This window comes from Lissotriton vulgaris, chromosome 3_1, assembly GCF_964263255.1.
Source record: "Lissotriton vulgaris chromosome 3_1, aLisVul1.2, whole genome shotgun sequence".
NCBI classification, from domain to species: Eukaryota; Metazoa; Chordata; class Amphibia; order Caudata; family Salamandridae; genus Lissotriton; species Lissotriton vulgaris.
This window is the reverse complement of record NC_141689.1, coordinates 437,222,776-437,242,734: the sequence shown is the minus strand read 5'-3', so window position 1 is coordinate 437,242,734 and position 19,959 is coordinate 437,222,776.

Sequence of the window (19,959 nt, the reverse complement as noted above, 5' to 3'; positions counted from 1 at the left end):
GGAGGACGCAGAAGGGAACATGTTCACAGGCCACCAATCCTGCCAGCTCGGGTCAGCCTGACACCCGAAGAAAAGCACCTCTGATTTATCTGGGTTGCACGTGAGGCTGTTTCGCTGAAACCACTCGAAAACAGCCCCAAGACAGCCGCGGATGCTCTCTCTGTCAAACTCAGCCCCCTTACCACAAGTGAAAAGGAGCTGGGTGTCATTGGCGTATGACACGATCTGAGCCCCAAAGGACTCCGCCAGCACCGCCAAAGGGGTCATAAAGATATTAAAGAGAGTCGGGCTCAGCACCGACCCCTGAGGGACTCCGATCTCCAAAGGCGGTACTTCAGCTGAGTATGGGGGGGCCAGCTAAATAAGATCTAAACCAGCTCAACACCGTCCCTCTCAGGCCGATCTCATGGAGTCTGCTGAGGAGACCCTCATGAGGGACGGTGTCGAAAGCCGCCGACAGGTCTAACATTACCAACATGGCCCTTCTTCCTGCGTCCAGCACTTTCTTAATGGCCTCATTGACCTCCAAAAGTACCGTCTCGGTACTTAGGTTGGATCGAAAGCCCGACTGGGTGGGGTTCAAGGAGGTCTACTTGGTTTCTCCAGAAAGGAGAGTTAAATTTACTGAAACTAAAACAAACTGACACATGGCCTAACCTCATGAATCAATTTAATATGAGATAAGAGCGAGGGTGCTCATGGAGAGCTCCGACATGGAGCAGAGACAGTGACAGAAGGTGCGTTTTGATGGGTGGGTCTATAAATCAGAGACATGGACAATGACATACCTGGAAGTGTGAGAGAAAGACAGGGAAGGGAGAAATGGGAGTGATTGGAGAGATGGCCATTGCCAGCACAAGACTACCACCCGAGTGGTGGGGTGACAGAAGAAGTGGAGAGTGTGGAAGAACCAAGAAAGAGGCTCTAACAGGATATTTGGATGGGGGATAGAGATCAGGGTTTTGACAAAAGAAGCTGATGGAATGTGAACGGATAAACAAGAGACAAGGGACCAGTTACAAGGTCAAGGGGTGAGATGGGAGAGGAAATGGAAAGTATGGTAGCAGAAGAAGGCTGTATTGCAGAGGGCAGTGTATTCCCAAGTGACCCAGTGCCATCATCACTTCTACTGAGTGTCTTGACTTGTGGAAAAAAAGATAGTGTCTCAAAAAATGCACTTCAATTATACAGTACTGTAAAATGTTTCTTAGAAAGATTAAAAGTACTGTAAATCTCTCTGATCTGGATATACTACCCTGATATTGGCCACTGTTAGTCTTCAATACAGGACGCTTTTCCATATTAGTCTCTAACTTAGGGCCTCATTAGGATGGCGGACGGAGGTGGCGGTGTCTGATAGACACCGCCACCATATTAGAGCTTTTCTGTCGCGGTCGGAAGGAGACTGCGGCGGAAAAGCGGCGGACGGTCTTCCCGCCGCGTCCGCCGATGACCCCCCAGCCATCCTAATCTGGCGGGGGGGGGGTCTTTAGAATCACTGCAGTGGTAAATCCGCATCCTCTGGGCCAGCGGTGGCTTCCGCCGGCCCGGAGGATGCGGATTCACCGCAATCCTAATCGGCCCCTTAGTACGAAGAATTAGGCATCTATTTGCACTGTTTAATTGAGACAGCATGCAATGTGCTGATTAGGTGCCTTACCAAGTAGTGTTGTTGTGCAAAGATAATTCTAAAAGATTCACTGAAACCTTTGTTTATATACTCATGGCTCATCTACAGTAAAGCTTGGTCATGGGTCTCCAGGATTAATGTATTTTATTAAACTGATAAGTTATTGGCAAACATAGGGGATCTTCAGGGTCCATCAGTAAGCTGAGGTTAGATGATCATCACCTGGTCTCCATTTCTCCATTTTTTAATTCATGTTGACAGACACCTGGTCTGCCTGTTTTCATCTGATTCCTTTCTTCCTTCACTTGTTTGCATTTGGTGGTGAAATATTTGCACAATAGATTTGCCTTCTGGCATCTGTCAAGTGCATTTCCCATATCTAGAATGTTGTCATTTTATTTGCTGAATCGCATGCCAGGTCAAATCTGGCATTCACTTAAAGATTACACATTAACAATATTATTTATTAAGGCTTATTTTTTAATTAACTATATGTAGATCTTTCCTCGGGTGATCTTATCCAGGGAAGACTAGGTATGTACAATGTACACAAAACGAATCTGCCTTTCTGATTCCAGCAAATTGTTTAATCATTACTGGATTCCTTTCGAAGTAGCTGCCACTCCATACACATCTATATATTGAAAGGTTGGGGCACAGTGTCACTGCTGTTTTTTTTCATAATTATAATGCCATTACATTATTTGTGTTTTTACACCCTCTTACAATGTATAACCAGACATCCGAGTTTGTGCTTTTTTTTTTATGGCATTTTACAGATTTCTTTCTTATGACAATAGTTCTCTTTGCTTAAGGACAGAGTGCATCAGAAATTTCCATTCTATGAAAACGTTTAAACAAGATTTCTGTCCTCTAAATTGTTACATGACAATTAAATGGTATAAAAGCTTGCTTCCCCGTTGGTGCATTTTCAAGTTTGCAAATTATCCAAAGAGGATCAATACAACTCATTGGAAAGCTTAGGAAATAGTGGGTTGATTTATAAAAGAAAAACATCCCACAGCATCTTGAATATTAAAGAAATTCTCGAAAAGGCAGTCTGTATGGTTAGATGGATATGGCTGCCAATATATAGGCCATGCTTATGAAGAGGGATTGGGTTAACTTCTGATCTGTGTGCTTCAAAAAACAGGAATTTTCCGCAAGGATCAAAATTATGAGTAGTGTGATAATTATCCAACCTCAATATTTTCCAGTGGCAAAGTTTACTAAATAATACATGCAAAATGTATTAGGGCCCAGAAACAAGCAAAACGTGTGGAACCTATGACTTAAATACAGATTCTGCAAGAAATTGGCGACATTTGCCATACCAAGTAAATACCTCACCCTAGGGAAACAGTAGTTACCAGGCATGGCAAATCTAGAATCAAGGCCTTGATGTTACTTTTCAGGGCTTGGCACAATTCCCACCTATGTGTCTTTTGATTTCTACCTGACTGGAGTCTGAGTGTATGACAAGCTGGTTGGCAAGTTCAGTTCGATAACCTTTATTCAATTTTGATAAAATCATAAAAGTGTACATCTCATTAAATAGCAGCATATGTTACAGTAAACATACATCAGTTAAAAATACATCAGATACAAATTTGAAAGGAACTTACAAAAATACATAAAACAGGCGTTTAACAATAAAACCATATCTAAAACTACTATCATTAACCTAGTAAAGCTAGAACATAAAGTTCCGATACTTAGCGACTTACAAATAAAACACCAGACAGAAAATGGGAAACAAAAACACACAGTTTGGGTGTAGCTAGAAGCTGTAATTAAAGATATGAGGTCTAATGTGTCGTGTCTGAATTGTTCAGAAATCAAAAAGGGCCTTATGTATTCATATCAGATAATAGAAAACTTCGGGCAAATGAATAATTCATGCATAGTGTCACAAATTGAGATATTATCACAGCTGAAAACATGCAGGTTACATGGTTTCTACCAGACCCTCTTCAGGAACAAGAGCTGATAAAATATGTCCAGTTTCAGGAATGTCAAGAGGCAGCACTGCTGACTGGGTGTGTCCAGGAGGAGGTTGGGCTTGATCCCTCTGAGAGATTTAACCAAGACATTCTTGCACAGAGTCTGCTTTGTTAAATTGGATGATACCCTTTGGAAGACAGTCTGCTTAGCCCACACAATATCATTTTTCAAAATGTCACTGGGATTGGTAAATAAACGAGGGCGCCCTAGATCATGAAAAGAGTTCTTAATACACTGCCGCCATGGGATCTGAGCTACATTATATAAAAGCAAACAATCCCAAAGAATGAACTTATTAAAATGTAATTCCACCTTGTACCATACAGAGCACTACAATAAAAGCGGGAGGAAACACATTAAATCTGTAATAAAAGTCATGCCAAGTTCTTCATGGATCATCTCAGCAGGAATTCCCTGACCCACGGGCAATAGGTTTCTCAAAAACGGATCTTCAATCACCTGAACATGATCATTATTTGCATACCTCCAAATTTCACATCCGAAGATGGCCATCAATACACATTTAGCCTTATATATATCTTATAAAGGTTTAGGGGGCTTATGCCCAATGCGTCTGGCAAAGTCATGTAGCCCAGAAATGGCCTTTTGTAAAATCACCCCATATTTCGTAATTAGAGGTTTCCAACTGAGACCCGAATTAAATAGCAGGCCCAAATAAGAGAAATGTTCCACTCTAGTTAAAACCTGACCCTGTGCTTAGAGACTACATGATTTTGTGTTCTTGGGGTTTACAACTAGGAGTGGGCCGAGAATTCCGCTCAAACAGCGGAGTGTGCGCAGATCTGCCTATTCTGTGTTCCGTGGAGAATGCGGAGTAGGCAAATCTCCGCACACTCCAGAGCGGAGTTTGCCAGCCCCCCCCTCGACCCTCCCTATTAACAATTAATTAGACATTAATTAAAACTAAAACAAAAAACACTTACCTATACTGGCGAGTAGGACCGCAAACAGTACCTTGGAGTTGAACAGGCCTCAAGGACCTTTGATGAAGTGTAGCGGTGAGGCATCGCTGGAGTTGTGACGCATCGGTGCAGAAGTCAGAGAGTCCTTGAAAGCACACCTGTTGCAGATCGAACTTTGTGAGATCGAAGTCAGGAGCGCTGACGTAGGCATTGCCAGGGCTGCAGTGTCCACGCGGGCAGTGCGTAATGCTCCTTCCTGTATAAGCAATTAAAACCACATCATCGGTGTTTAAGAGTACTGGAATTGCTCTTCCATCAACTCTGGGAACATGTGAACTGCTGTCTAAAAGCCCCTCTTTTAGCCAATTTATATACATGATAAATAAAAAAGGATGCAAGAATGCCTTTTGTAAGTTCGAAAGGCATTCAGCATTCAGTCCGCATCTGACCACCCCGTCAGACAACAATGTAAGTCTCTCATGAAGGAGACACATGCCTGATCCACCCCAATGGCCCCCAGCTCAGTCCAGAGTTTGTCTCTGTTGACACAGTCAAAGGCTCAACTGAGGTTCATAAATACCAAGTAGACAGAACCCCCTCTTGCATTGGTGCATTTAGATGTCAAGAGATGCAGATTTAAACTCTGCTCAACTGTACCCCTTCCAGGCTTAAATCCACATTGAAGGTCAGAGACAATTTCCTTCTTGTTAGCCGAGTTGGAAAGTCTCCCCAGAATCACTTTCACTATAATCTTTACTTCAACACCACTAAAGAAATTGGCCTATAACATGCAGGGCCTGCTCTGTCTCCTTTTCTAAATATAGGGAATATTACTGATCTCTTCCAGGCCCTCTGGCTGCTGACCTATGAATCCCACATTTATATGACATATATGTAAGACAGGGAACCAGAGGTTCACTAACAACTTTAATAAGTCACCTGGAACCCCGTTGGCTCGAGGGTCCTTGCCCTGGAGAAAGGATAAAATATCCTCCTTTACTTTTGACCAGTGATGTGTAAGCACATCAGTATTCTCAATAGGGTAGTTGGCAAGTTTATTCTTACATTTTAAAGGCTGTGTGAAAAATGTCAATTGTGAAAAGTAGGTATACTCCATGGACTAGATACAGGTTGGTGTGGAAGTAGTCTTTTAGAAAGGTAAGAGATAAAATAAAAGAGTATGAGATGGATGAGTATAAGAAGTCTGATGCACAGTGGATAACTGATAGATGAGAAGGCAAGAGACAGGGAGATATGACTCCAACTTGTCCAAAATAAAAATACAGAGGTGGTACCATTACACATGTGTGGCATACTATGACAGAATTGTTATGAAATGTCATATGTAGATGCACAACTGATACGGCAGATTTCCTCATTTAACTGAAAAGTGCAAAATTCTATGTATAATAAAACATATAGTTGAATGCAATTTGTAGTAGGTAATGAAACTTAGAGAATATAAGCATACATTGTTAATAATAATGTACTGATGTAAGTTATTTTAACCGTCGATACTGAGAGAGCGCAATTTGAATATAAAGTATATCATAGCCATATCTAGACGTATGTGTTATAAACGTAGGAATGAAACGCATATCGTAATGTAAAGTTGGCGATTATAGCATAAAGGCCAACTAATGTGATAACATGGTATAGGAAATGTAAATGTATTCACATGTTAAATATGCATTAGATTTAGAAGGCCCGTATACATGAGGGGAAAACATAGAAATGTGTAGAAATGCTTAGGAAATATAGAACGTGCACAGTAGAATTCGTGTACGTGTGTAACTTTATATGGAGAAACGTGGAGAAATGTAACGTGGATAAATGTATGAGAGAACTTACATGACAATGTAACCAAGGAGAATGCATAAGTTATACTCTATGCAGTCGTATTTTATGTATTATATATTCGATGTAAGATGTATTCAAGTATAACTAAGACTTTTGCTAAATTACGAGTATATAAATGTATGCCAAAGGTTATACTGTGTAGAGGGTTTCTGTAGGAATGCTGGAAGAGTTTAGGTCATTTGTGTTTGTAACCTAACTGACCAAGAGTTCGCAGGAGCATAGTCAAATGTATGTAATTTAGAGGGCTTGTAAAAGTCGTAAATAGCTTGATGTGGACGTGAGAGCCAAGAAGTCTAGCACTTGTTAGATTTAAGGTGACGATGCCGGACGGAGTTTATTGCTCGAACGTGAGGAGAGACACTTTTGAGGTGAACTATGTTTTGAAAAGACCATTCACAGGATCTGGAAGGTTAAAGAGTTGCAAGTATAAGTTAAAGCCTTGTCTAAGTTCACATGACATTCGATCTGAAAGAATCAGTAAAAGTCGACGATGAGATGATGAAGATGACATCTAAGGAGAAAGGTCAACTTAAGGAACGACGCAAGGAGTGGACCAATGGAAGAAGCAGGAAGTTGACATCATCGGGGAAAGTCCGTGGTGGGCGTCAAGGGGCGTTTCACCCACACTGTGATTGTGTATTTTAGGGACAGCACCCCGGGGAGGAGGTAGCAATTGGGAGATTAGGAACAGCGGGACGAATTGCTCAGAGCGAGGGTGAAGGGTGGATGCCTTGAGCAGATGCGCTGAGAGATCAGAGCGCAAGGGAGCAGTAGGCCGAGGACCCTTAGAGAGAGCGGATGGGTAGGCAGAGAGGGTACTGCTTCCGAAACTTAAGATTTCCTTTAGAGGCTAAGAGAGTTTGAACTTCTTTGGAAGTCAAACTGCTGACACCTTTTTAGGGAAGAAACTTGCGGAGTAGGGATGTCACGAAGCATAGAGTAGGGACAGTTTAACTTGATTATTTTATCTTACTGCAGATGACGCAGAAGGAACCACTTCACATCGGAGCTTAAGCGGCTGATATTGTAACTGATTTTGTATTTTGTATACTTTGAGATTTTATCCTGAGTGGATTGTATTGCATTCAAAATTAACTTTATATAAAACTCATAAAACTTTATCAGTTGTAAGTGGTTCTTCAGAGTGGTTTCAGTTAATGGGGTTTGTCTAACCAATGCGGGGGTGGTCCTTTCCTCAATGACAGATACGAGCGGTCCAAAACAGATGAATGGGATTCTTTATTAAATTTATCATAATCATAAATTGATATCAAAATCTCATTCCCCGCAGTTGGTAGCAGAGTAATGATGGTTATCTTCTTGAGGAAGACGACCTAGGCCAGGTTAGTTTACCCCAAGGTCCCTAGTCATCGTCGACCAGAAGAAGAATTGCAGCCGAAGACGGTGCTGATGGTGCGTCGAGAGAAAAGCAGCAGAGTCGGTCGAGAGTGAGTATAAGGGTCATGCGTTGTAAGATTGCGGTGTTTCATGTTGTTCCTGTGTTGTAATGTCAAGCGGAGTTGAATGCCTGTAGTGTGATTGGGGGAAGGTTGTGAGCGCGCGCAACCGGATGAAATCTTATGTCCAGAGGACTTAAGTGGTTCGGGTGTATCGAACACCCAGAGTAATTTGTCTACCATTGAAAGGGGGTCATGAGGTACCATTGATTTCCCGACAGACCGATGATAGGGGGAGCGTATGTGTGAGTGAATGAGTAGCGGACGCTGGTCGTACGTTTACTGTGTGTAAGTAACCTATCAGTTGAGGCAAGTGTCCGACCGTAAGAGGAAAGACGCTGTGCCAGTTGAGGTAGAAATTACAGTTAGACTGTGGCCGTACAGTCAGAGAAAAGTGATCGCTTGGACGGAAGTAGTCATTTTTCAATGTATGAATGAAAACGCATGTGAGATCGTGAGACGAGTTGAGAAACGAGAAAAGCTGCTGAAGAAGAGAGAAGTGACGTCAGCGTAGAGCCGCGCTGAGATTGGTCGGTTGGTATAGAACCGTGCTGGGATAGGCTGATTAGCGAGAGTCGTACAGGGATTGGTGGTTGTTATCAAGACGCAAATAAGGAAAAGAATTAGCAAGGACCAAAATGAAGAGTTTCAAGGGTTTAGGAAAAATCTTTAAAAGAAAAAGGAGAATTTTATATGTCGGAGAAGAAGCTCCACCAGAAGGCACACCAGCATATCATATGGCAGTCAATGTAGGCTTACATTCGATATTATGGATCTCCGAGTGGCACAGGCTAACTGAAGGGCAAAAAGAACTGGCATTTCCGAGATTTGGAACATTTAAACTAGATGTGTTGAACCAGCTGAAAGCGACGATGCTTTCAATAAGACCTCTACCGAGGCCAACACAATTTGAAGCTCTTGGTGTGTGGTTTAGAACAGCACACGAAAGGGGCGTAAAGAGGCGCCAAGAAAGAGTGAGAAGATCGGTAAAGGCAGTGCAGGATGCTAAATGGGACGAGGAAGCTAAGAAATGGAGGGTGCAGAAGATAGAAGCGGACAAACTGTTCACCATGATGGAGGCCACGGGAGAGAGGAAATCTCTAGAACAAGAAGATGAGGAAAGCGAGTCGGAGGAGGATCTAATAGAAAGGTTGTTAACAGATAGACCACCTCCATACAGCGGTGAACTTGCGAGTCCCATATTACCGCAAACAGACGGAGCTAGGTGGGGGGAATATAAGTCGATCCCAGTAACAGAGTGGGACGCTAACAAGACTGGGGAAATACCCCAAACTAGTTCTGAACAGAGAGTAGTGGGAAGATTTGTGGTCCAGAAGGTGCCAGAGACGCAATGCGCCAGGTCGTACCAAATGCCGGACGCCTTGCAGGTTCCGGTTACCATAGGCCCTATTGTGTCAATCTATAACCCAGAAGGGGTCCAGCAGGATGAACAGGCACGATGGAACAGTGAAAGAGCAGAAGTGGAGAATAGGAATGCCACGATGAATCCCCACAGGCAAATACGAGCACCAATAAGTCGGAGTACCCCATTAGATTCTGCAACGGGTCCCAGGATAGAACAGGGAGATCAAAGAGGGCCAATGGATTTGAGGGGTCCTAAACCGAAGTCCTTTAAGGAGTTAAGAGAATATTTGAAGGATTGGGAAACTGCCGAAGAGGTTCGGGGTAGGAGTTTAGAAACGGGATCCGAGTGGAGAGAGCAGGATAACAAGATTCTCTCTCATTGTGGAGCTGGCGAAAGCAGCCCCGAGTGGGAGAGAGGAAGCCAAGAGAGCAGAAGAGATACTTGTCCCACCAATAGCGGCAATAGGCTAATGTGCGAAGACAGAAGTGCAGGGTGTGGCGAAGTGCCTCGTGTCACCTTCAGTGAAGGGGAACGTAGGACACAGGAGTACCAGAATACCTTTAGTTGCACACACCACGCCCCAGGTGAAGATGTGAGACACTGGAGTCACGGAAACATGGAGAGTCGCGAAGCGTCTCGACATGCATCCGGGGATAGTGGAAGGAGTCAGGAGAACATAGGAAGTCGCGAAACGTCTCGCCATCCATCCGGTGATCGCGAAAGAGATCACGGGAACATGGAGGGGCGTGACGGATCCTATCGGTTATTAAGCGACACCAGACAACAAGCAAGTTATAATGGGTTAGAACAGAACGGTGGATCCTATCTCACATCTGGAGAAACCGAGCCTAAAAATCGGAACGTAGAGTTGGGGGACGGAGCATTATTCCACCATACCCCACGTGGAGATGGAAAGGCTTGGGATCTAGAGGGGTGGGAACGAAGAGATGGAAGGAAGACTCCTCATAACTCACCTGTGCTCAGGCGTAGGGCGCATAGTGGAGGTGAGAGGGATATGAGAGAAGAACACAGAACTGAGATGCTGAAAGCGGAAATAAAAGCAAAACGACTTGACGTAATGAGTTTGAAGGCAGATTTGGATGAATTGATTGATGGTACAGTGTCACTAGAGAGATTGGCCTTGTATACACCAGATGAGATACTGTTCCTATCCAAGGATATTACTCGAAGAGCGAGGTCAGCTCATGAGAACTTATCTAATTTGGCAAACAGGTACATGGTAGACCTGTCACGAACTAAGGCTTTACAGAGTAACCATAGGCTAACTTGCACGGATCAGGATTTGGATGATCGTAGAACGATCGCGCTGAAAGTACACATAAGGGAACTGATCGTAAGTATCAGAATATGGAGAGATCTGGATAGATGGGAGGAAAGATGGTCCAGAAAGGGCTCCGTTAGACGGAGTGTGCTTGAGGAGTCCCAGGACGCAGGCTTGATGCGAATGGAAGCCTTCCCTTTGCGAGAAATCGCGAATGGAAGCTACGTTCATGTGCCCTGGAGTAGGGGGGATTTGGCGGCATTCACCAATTCCTTCCCAAAGCTTAGAGATAATCCCGTCGAGTGGTATAAGCAGGTAGAGAGATTCGTGAAGATCTCGAAGGTACTGTGGATCGATTTGAACACACTGTTCGATATCGTAGTACCCGGAGACTTGTGGACGGCATGCAAGCTCAGTGTTGAATGGCCTACTTGCGAGCCACCGAGAAATATTCGGACAAATGGTCCATCAGTTAGAGTCATGGAAAAATACGAGAGGGTAATAACATGGCTTAAAGAGAAAGTGCCGGTGCAAGACATTGACTGGGTAAAGATAGATCGAACTACTCAGGAGCCGAAGGAAACAGTTCATGAGTTCTATGAGCGATTGCTGAAAGCATTCAAGCAGTACAGCGGGTTGGATGTGATGGATCCCAAGGACATAGGACAGTTTGTTTCAAAGTTTGTCCTCGGATTGAGACCAGAAATATGCCTAATGATCCAACAGCATCTGATCTGTTGGCAGAACAAACCTCTAGATGAGATTCTGAGATACGCAAGGTACTGCAGTGACGAGATAGACTCCAAGGCAAAGAAGCTTAAAGAAAAGTTAATGCTAGTGCAAATGCAAGCTGCTGGAAAGGATAAACCGCGCCAGCAGGGAACAGGAACGCAAGCAAAGAAACAGAACAATCAGAGCAGAGATGAGGAAGAAAGACCGAGACCGAGAATGGATATCGCGACACTGAAAAAGACGACGAGATGCCATCAGTGTAATGAGGTGGGACACTGGCGACGCGAGTGTCCTTACAATGTTGAGTCAGGGGAATTAGAGCAGGAGGAGGAAGAGGTTCAGAACAACGTGGTTAAGGGAGCCACAGTCCCGAAGGGCAAGTTTGTCAAAGGGGGGACTCAGACTCCTCGAGCCCCGTTTCCTCAACCCCCTCGCATCTCAAACGGAGGGAAAACCTACAGACAGATGCCATTGTTTGTAGGAGGAGAGGAATGCTACTACGTTGATCCACTTACAGGGCAGCGGGCGAATAGGGAGGAAGATTGTACTCTAGGAGCCGCCTTGGAAGTAGATCAGAGAGGACCATACGTAGAGGCTGAAATAGCGGGATGTCCTACAACCTTTTTGGTAGATACGGGGGCCACTCGATCCACGTTGAGATCTGCGGTAGTCCCAGGTCTGCCAATATCAGGAGAAATGGTTCAGGTGGTAGGAGTCGCGAACAAAAGGATGACAAATCCCTTGACCGAACCAGTGTCAGTAAGGATAGGGAATTACAGTGACGAACATCAGTTTGTGATCTGCGATTCTAGTCCTGTGTGCTTGTTAGGGAGAGACTTGCTGTGCAAACTAAATTGCACGATACATTGCACACCAGAAGGAGTAGAAGTGCAGACCAATGATGAGGATGCTGATTTTAAAGTCGTAAACTCAAAAGAGTGTGTGGAACTTTATCCTACCTTAACAGTGGAGGAGCTTCCGCAAGACCTGAGAGAGAAAGTCTCAGCTGAGGTATGGGATTTTACTGGGGAAGAAATAGGATTGATCAAAGGAGTAGAACCGGTAAAAATCTTGGTAAGACCCCATGCTGAGTATCCAAGAACACCACAGTATAAGCTAACGACAGAGACGATTGCAGGAATAAAGCCTGTGATCGAATCCATGATTAAGCAGGGAATACTGAAGGAGATCGTGGGCAGTCCATGTAACTCCCCGATCATGGGTTTGCAGAAACCTAGTGGAAAATACAGGATAGTGCAGGATCTTCGAAAGATTAATAACATTGTTGTCTCATGTTGTCCAGTGGTACCGAATCCATCAGTGATATTATTTCAGATACCGTTCCAAGCTGAATGGTTTACCGTGATAGATTTGTGCCAGGCTTTCTTTTCGATACCGTTAGACGAAGAGAGCCAGTATCTTTTCGCTTTCAAACTGGAGGATCGCGTCTTAACATGGTGTCGTATCCCTCAGGGGTATACAGAAAGCCCGTCGATCTTTAACCAGTTATTGAAACGAAATCTTGAGAGTCTAGTACTGCCCAAGAACTCGGTTCTGGTCCAGTACATAGACGACCTCCTAGTTGCGTCAGAAACTGAGGAAGCTTGCAGAGAAGACACCATCACCTTGTTAAATCACTTGGCCGAGAATGGACACAAGGTGTCTCCAAGTAAATTGCAATATTGCAAGACTGAGGTGCAATACTTGGGCCATAGGATTGAAAAGGGAAAGCGGAAGGTGTCTCCAGACAGAATAGAGGCGATTATGAAAATGAACGCGCCTACGACACAAAGAGAAGTCAGGATGTTTCTAGGCATGGTCGGTTATTGTCGACAGTGGATACCAAACTTTTCACTGAAGGCTAAACCGTTATTGCAACTGACGCACAAAGGAGTAAGTGATCCGGTACCATGGGACAAAGATTGTTTGATGGCGTTTTTGCAGCTGAGGGAAGACTTGTGTCGTGCCCCGGCTTTAGGAATGCCAGATTATACAAAACCATTTTTGCTTTACTGCTGCGAGAGAGAGGGATGCGCTTTAGCGGTATTAGCTCAGATCCACGGAGATGCGCGCAGGCCAGTGGCGTATTTTTCGGCTACATTAGATCCAGTAGCCGCAGCGTTGCCCGGATGTCTCAAATCCGTAGCTGCAACGGGTGTCAGCATTGAACGATCTGAAAGCGTAGTTATGGGTCATCAGTTAGAGGTGTATGTACCACATTCTGTAGAACTGTTAATGACCAGAACGAAGACTCAGCATCTGACAAATAGCAGGCTCACACGCTACGAGCAAGTCATACTGGCTGCCGAGAATGTGACCCTAAAGAGATGCTCTGTCTTGAATTCTGCAACTTTGATGCCACTTCCGAATGAAGTGGAAGATGAAAATTGTACAGATCATGACTGCCTCGATGTGACTGAACTATGTACCAAACCGAGACCTGATATCGTAGATGAGCCATTGACAGACCCAGACGAAATTTTCTTCGTTGATGGTTCATGCGTAAGAAACGATGTCGGTCAGCTGAGAGCAGCTTATGCAGTATGCACGATTACCAGAGTTATAGAAGCCGCTTGCCTGGAAGGAGTACACTCCGCACAGGTAGCTGAAATTGTGGCTTTGACTCGTGCTTGCTTAGCAGGCGACAAACTTCGAGTCACCATATACACCGATAGCCAGTATGGTTTCGGGGTAGTTCATGATTATGGGCAGTTATGGTCTCAAAGAGGTTACATGACCTCCTCGGGTTCTCCTATTAGGAATGGAGAATTCGTGAAACTACTGTTAGAGGCTTTGCAAAAACCTATGGCCATAGCTGTGGTCAAATGTGTTGCGCATACCAAAAATGTTGATTTTGTATCGTTAGGAAATAGATACGCAGATGAAGTAGCGCGTTACTGCGCAGAGCAGGGATATTCTCACACTGATGTAAAAGTGGGGGGAATCCAGGAAAGAACGGAATTGACCATGTTACTAGATACTGTAGATACATGGGATGAATTGAGAGCTGTACAAGAAAATGCACCAGATGATGAGAAAAGGAGCTGGGAAACAGCAGGTTGCGGGAAGAGTGAGATGAATTTTTGGGTATCTGCAGATGGGAGAGCAGTATTACCAAATGAACTTGTTAGTCCAATGGCAAGGAAATTGCATGGATCAGCACACATAGGTAGAGATGCTATGGTGAGAGTATTCAGACAAACGTGGTTCAATCCTAAGTTTAGAGTAGCGGCAGAAGCAGTATGTCAGCGATGTGCGATCTGTCAACAACTAAACGTGGGTAAGAGAACACCAGTTACATTGAGCCACATTGGGAGGTCTGGGGGGCCTTTCAATAGGATGCAGATTGACTTCATAGAAATGCCTCCGTGCAACAGACTCAGATATGTTTTAGTGATTGTCTGCATATTTTCTAGATGGGTTGAGGCTTACCCTACACGTAGGTGCGATACACTTACAGTAGCAAAATTGTTACTTAGAGAGTTGATACCGAGGTTTGGGGTGCCATCCTCTTTGGAATCGGACAGAGGAACTCATTTTAATAGCGAAGTGGTGAAGATGCTGTGTTCAGCTTTGAATATCGATCAGAAGTTACACTGCAGCTATCGACCAGAAGCTTCAGGGATTGTAGAACAAATTAACAGTACCATCAAGTCCAGACTGGCTAAAGTTTGTTCATCGACATCCCTGAGTTGGCCAGACGCACTTCCAGTAGTTCTTATGAGCATACGTAGCACACCTGATAGAAGAACAGGCCTCTCTCCACACGAAGTGCTAATGGGGAGAGCTATGAGATTGCCATCGGTTCCGACTGCAGCGCTAGTGAACATCACAGACGATTTGATCTTGGACTACTGCAAGGGACTATCTGATGCCGTTAATTCTGTGTCCCTCCAGGTCCAGGCTGCAGAGGTTCCGTCAGTACAAGACTTGTGCCATGACCTGAGTCCAGGGGACTGGGTCCTGGTGAAGAAGCATGTCAGGAAGAACTGCTTAGACGTGCGTTGGCGAGGACCATTCCAAGTCATACTTGTAACGAATACCGCAGTGAAGTGTGGAGGGCTGCCAAACTGGATACATGCCTCACACACCCGAAGAGTGCCAACACCTCCAGAAGACACAGCTCCTCTCTCGGATGAGAATCCGGCGGTAAGCGGCGATGCCATAGAGGGGGAAAGCCAAGCTGTGGAGGTGATCGAAGAAACTGAAACTGTGTTGGAACAAGACGACGAAGGTCAGGACACTAGTGGGACCGAAGTCACCTCAGGAGAAGAAAGTAATTGGGAGTCTGACACAGATATCGAGCAAACTGAGAGTGACCAAGAGACAGGTCCTAGAACAAGGAGCGGAAAGACAAAGATTAACGAAGCCAGTTGGCCGGAGAGAAGGAAAAGGCCAAGTTCGGAAGGGAAGAAAGAAAGAACTCTTGCCCCGATCGCTGAAGAATCGGATCAGGAGGAAGAGACGACAGATTCAGGAACTGAGAGTCCACGAAGATCGAGAAGGGTACGTGTGCCCTGCAGAAGGTACGCCACCCCAGAGTGGACTTATCTAGCAGATGTATTGGGGACAGAAATCTGGGAGAGTGAAGAGCGTGAAAGTAATCGATCTCGATCCATTTGTGGCAGTGGAGATATGGATGTTGGCGCCTGGACTCGAGACTGAGGGGTTACTGACTTTCACACTTCCCATACCCCCACGTTTGAGTAAAATCCAAGATTTAGTGCTAAAAAGATTACAATTTCCAACAGCTGGTCAGCAAATGTCAGAAGAAGAAGAAAAAGTTATTCGCTTTGAACTGTTAATAATTGTTGTGAAAGCTGCAGGTCCAAAAATAATTGTGGATGCATAAAAGACTTTTGTACGTATGTTATAAAGAAGAAGATAACCTAGCGCCGAGTGGAAAGAAGAATAAAATTAGGGATTACATTTAGAGGACGGAGAAGGGCTAGGGTTGTCTGTTGCTAAAAAGAGAAAAGACATTGTGGTGAAAAAGATACCTGTTGATAAAAAAGGCACTTTAAAGACTGTGAAAGCGAACAAGCAAACAAGGACTGGAAGGAGAAATTTTCGCTGGAGAACAAGGTACGCTGTTTGATAACATGGAGAACGGCAACCCAAACAGAAAAGCTAGATGTATAGTAGGTACACTTATAGCAATAGTGATATTCCTCATAATTATAGTAGTAACGATATCTTACATGACAGGACATGAGAACGATAAAGGAATAGCGAATGTAAAAACTGTAACGACCTTGAAACCTGCTCTTGTGGGAAAGAAGGAGGAAAGCACTGTTACACGTGAAAAGGCGTTACTTACAGATGAAGCTCGTAGATTACACATAGACGAGTCACAGGGAAACTTTAGGTCAAATGCATATGCCAAATTATTGTATGAGTATATCGATGCCATGGAGGCCAAAGATTGTTACGTTTGTATGCAATTGCCGGCTTCTGTAGACGAAGGCATTAGATATCACCATCTCCCATTAACGTATGGGATAACATGTAGTTTACTGCTTAGTATATTTTATGGTAGAGAAGGATTTGAGTACTACTTTTCAAATTATGATTTGGTACTGCCTGAAGTTCCGAATTATAAGCAAATGAATAAGTGGGACTATTACAAAAAGGAGGATAGACTAGCTAAATTCTTTCTTCCTTGGGACACATTAGATACATCATATGCACGTAGAAATAATCTGACTTGCAAAGTATCAGAGGTAGAGAAAAGGTTTATAGCACAAGTAGATGATCGATGCAGGCGGCAGAAGATTCTAAAAATGTCAGGACAATGGAAAATAGATTGGACAGAAGAAGAGAAGGCACATAAAAAGAAAGGTAGCAATGGTCCAATAGCATTGGATAGAACGCAGAAGGGAAAGTTATGTTTAACTCGAAGCAAGACATATTATGAGAGCGAATTTGTAGGTGAAGTTAGTTGCGAGCACTCTTTTAAACTAGAGTACTACACGAAAGATTTTATGAAAGGGATGCAAGCTATTCCGAATGTGTATTTTGTATGTGGGAGAAATGCCTATGTAAAACTGCCAGACAATTGGTATGGTTCGTGTTACTTGGCAATTGTCTTCCCCAAAATATATCATGCAAAGGATTTGGCGATAATAGAAGGAAAGGCTTCGAGGAGAACGAAAAGGGAAGTAGGAGATGCAGAAGTAGTAGGAGATGTATTTGGAGCGATGTTTCCATTGTTAGGTTTGATTCTTAACGATGTTAAGATTAGAAGGTTAGCGACAGTCGTGGATAGATTGTCTGCCAGTACTGCAAGATCATTAATGTTAGTAGAAGGTGAGATGCAGTCGATTAGAGCTATGGTTTTACAGAACAGACTTGCTTTAGATGTGATATTAGCAAAGGAAGGCGGAGTTTGTAAAGCTTTGAAAGTTCAGGAATGTTGTACTTATATTCCTGATAATTCAAAACCACTTGAGAAAGTCATACGGAACATTACACAGATTCATCAAGAAATCGAAGATTTATCAAAAATCAATGTTTGGGAAAAAGTAGGAAATGGAGTGGGAAAGGTTGGAAGCTGGTTTGCTAATCTTGGCAAAAGTATAATATGGTACATATTAAAGCCTGTATTAATAGTATTAATTTGCATAATTACATTATTAGGATTAGTAAAGTTGTATAAATGGTATAGGTCGAACCAGTTACAAAGATCGATGAGAGACCAGGAAAGGAGACTAGCTGTTCTACAAGATCAACAGTATAAAAGTCTGAGAACACTTGAATCGATAAAAAGAGGAACTGATGTAACTAGTTCTGTATAAAAGGGTATTCAAATTGCTTTTAGTGATGACTCCTAAAAGTCATCAAAGGGGGGAACTGAGAGAGCGCAATTTGAATATAAAGTATATCATAGCCATATCTAGACGTATGTGTTATAAACGTAGGAATGAAACGCATATCGTAATGTAAAGTTGGCGATTATAGCATAAAGGCCAACTAATGTGATAACATGGTATAGGAAATGTAAATGTATTCACATGTTAAATATGCATTAGATTTAGAAGGCCCGTATACATGAGGGGAAAACATAGAAATGTGTAGAAATGCTTAGGAAATATAGAACGTGCACAGTAGAATTCGTGTACGTGTGTAACTTTATATGGAGAAACGTGGAGAAATGTAACGTGGATAAATGTATGAGAGAACTTACATGACAATGTAACCAAGGAGAATGCATAAGTTATACTCTATGCAGTCGTATTTTATGTATTATGTATTCGATGTAAGATGTATTCAAGTATAACTAAGACTTTTGCTAAATTACGAGTATATAAATGTATGCCAAAGGTTATACTGTGTAGAGGGTTTCTGTAGGAATGCTGGAAGAGTTTAGGTCATTTGTGTTTGTAACCTAACTGACCAAGAGTTCGCAGGAGCATAGTCAAATGTATGTAATTTAGAGGGCTTGTAAAAGTCGTAAATAGCTTGATGTGGACGTGAGAGCCAAGAAGTCTAGCACTTGTTAGATTTAAGGTGACGATGCCGGACGGAGTTTATTGCTCGAACGTGAGGAGAGACACTTTTGAGGTGAACTATGTTTTGAAAAGACCATTCACAGGATCTGGAAGGTTAAAGAGTTGCAAGTATAAGTTAAAGCCTTGTCTAAGTTCACATGACATTCGATCTGAAAGAATCAGTAAAAGTCGACGATGAGATGATGAAGATGACATCTAAGGAGAAAGGTCAACTTAAGGAACGACGCAAGGAGTGGACCAATGGAAGAAGCAGGAAGTTGACATCATCGGGGAAAGTCCGTGGTGGGCGTCAAGGGGCGTTTCACCCACACTGTGATTGTGTATTTTAGGGACAGCACCCCGGGGAGGAGGTAGCAATTGGGAGATTAGGAACAGCGGGACGAATTGCTCAGAGCGAGGGCGAAGGGTGGATGCCTTGAGCAGATGCGCTGAGAGATCAGAGCGCAAGGGAGCAGTAGGCCGAGGACCCTTAGAGAGAGCGGATGGGTAGGCAGAGAGGGTACTGCTTCCGAAACTTAAGATTTCCTTTAGAGGCTAAGAGAGTTTGAACTTCTTTGGAAGTCAAACTGCTGACACCTTTTTAGGGAAGAAACTTGCAGAGTAGGGATGTCACGAAGCATAGAGTAGGGACAGTTTAACTTGATTATTTTATCTTACTGCAGATGACGCAGAAGGAACCACTTCACATCGGAGCTTAAGCGGCTGATATTGTAACTGATTTTGTATTTTGTATACTTTGAGATTTTATCCTGAGTGGATTGTATTGCATTCAAAATTAACTTTATATAAAACTCATAAAACTTTATCAGTTGTAAGTGGTTCTTCAGAGTGGTTTCAGTTAATGGGGTTTGTCTAACCAATGCGGGGGTGGTCCTTTCCTCAATGACAGATACGAGCGGTCCAAAACAGATGAATGGGATTCTTTATTAAATTTATCATAATCATAAATTGATATCAAAATCTCATTCCCCGCAATACCATGTTAACCGCAAAATAATACACTAGCAAACAAAGGGCTATTTTCTACGTTGAGTTGTTTTGTGCAAGATATTTTTTCACTGTAGAAGATGTAACTTTACAGAAGCCTCCTCTTAGTTAACGAATAGGCATTTGTTTTGTAGTAAACAACTGAAAGTGAGGTTCTCACAGGGAGGAGAAGAGACAACAGGAACGATGATTTATGAAAAGAAACTG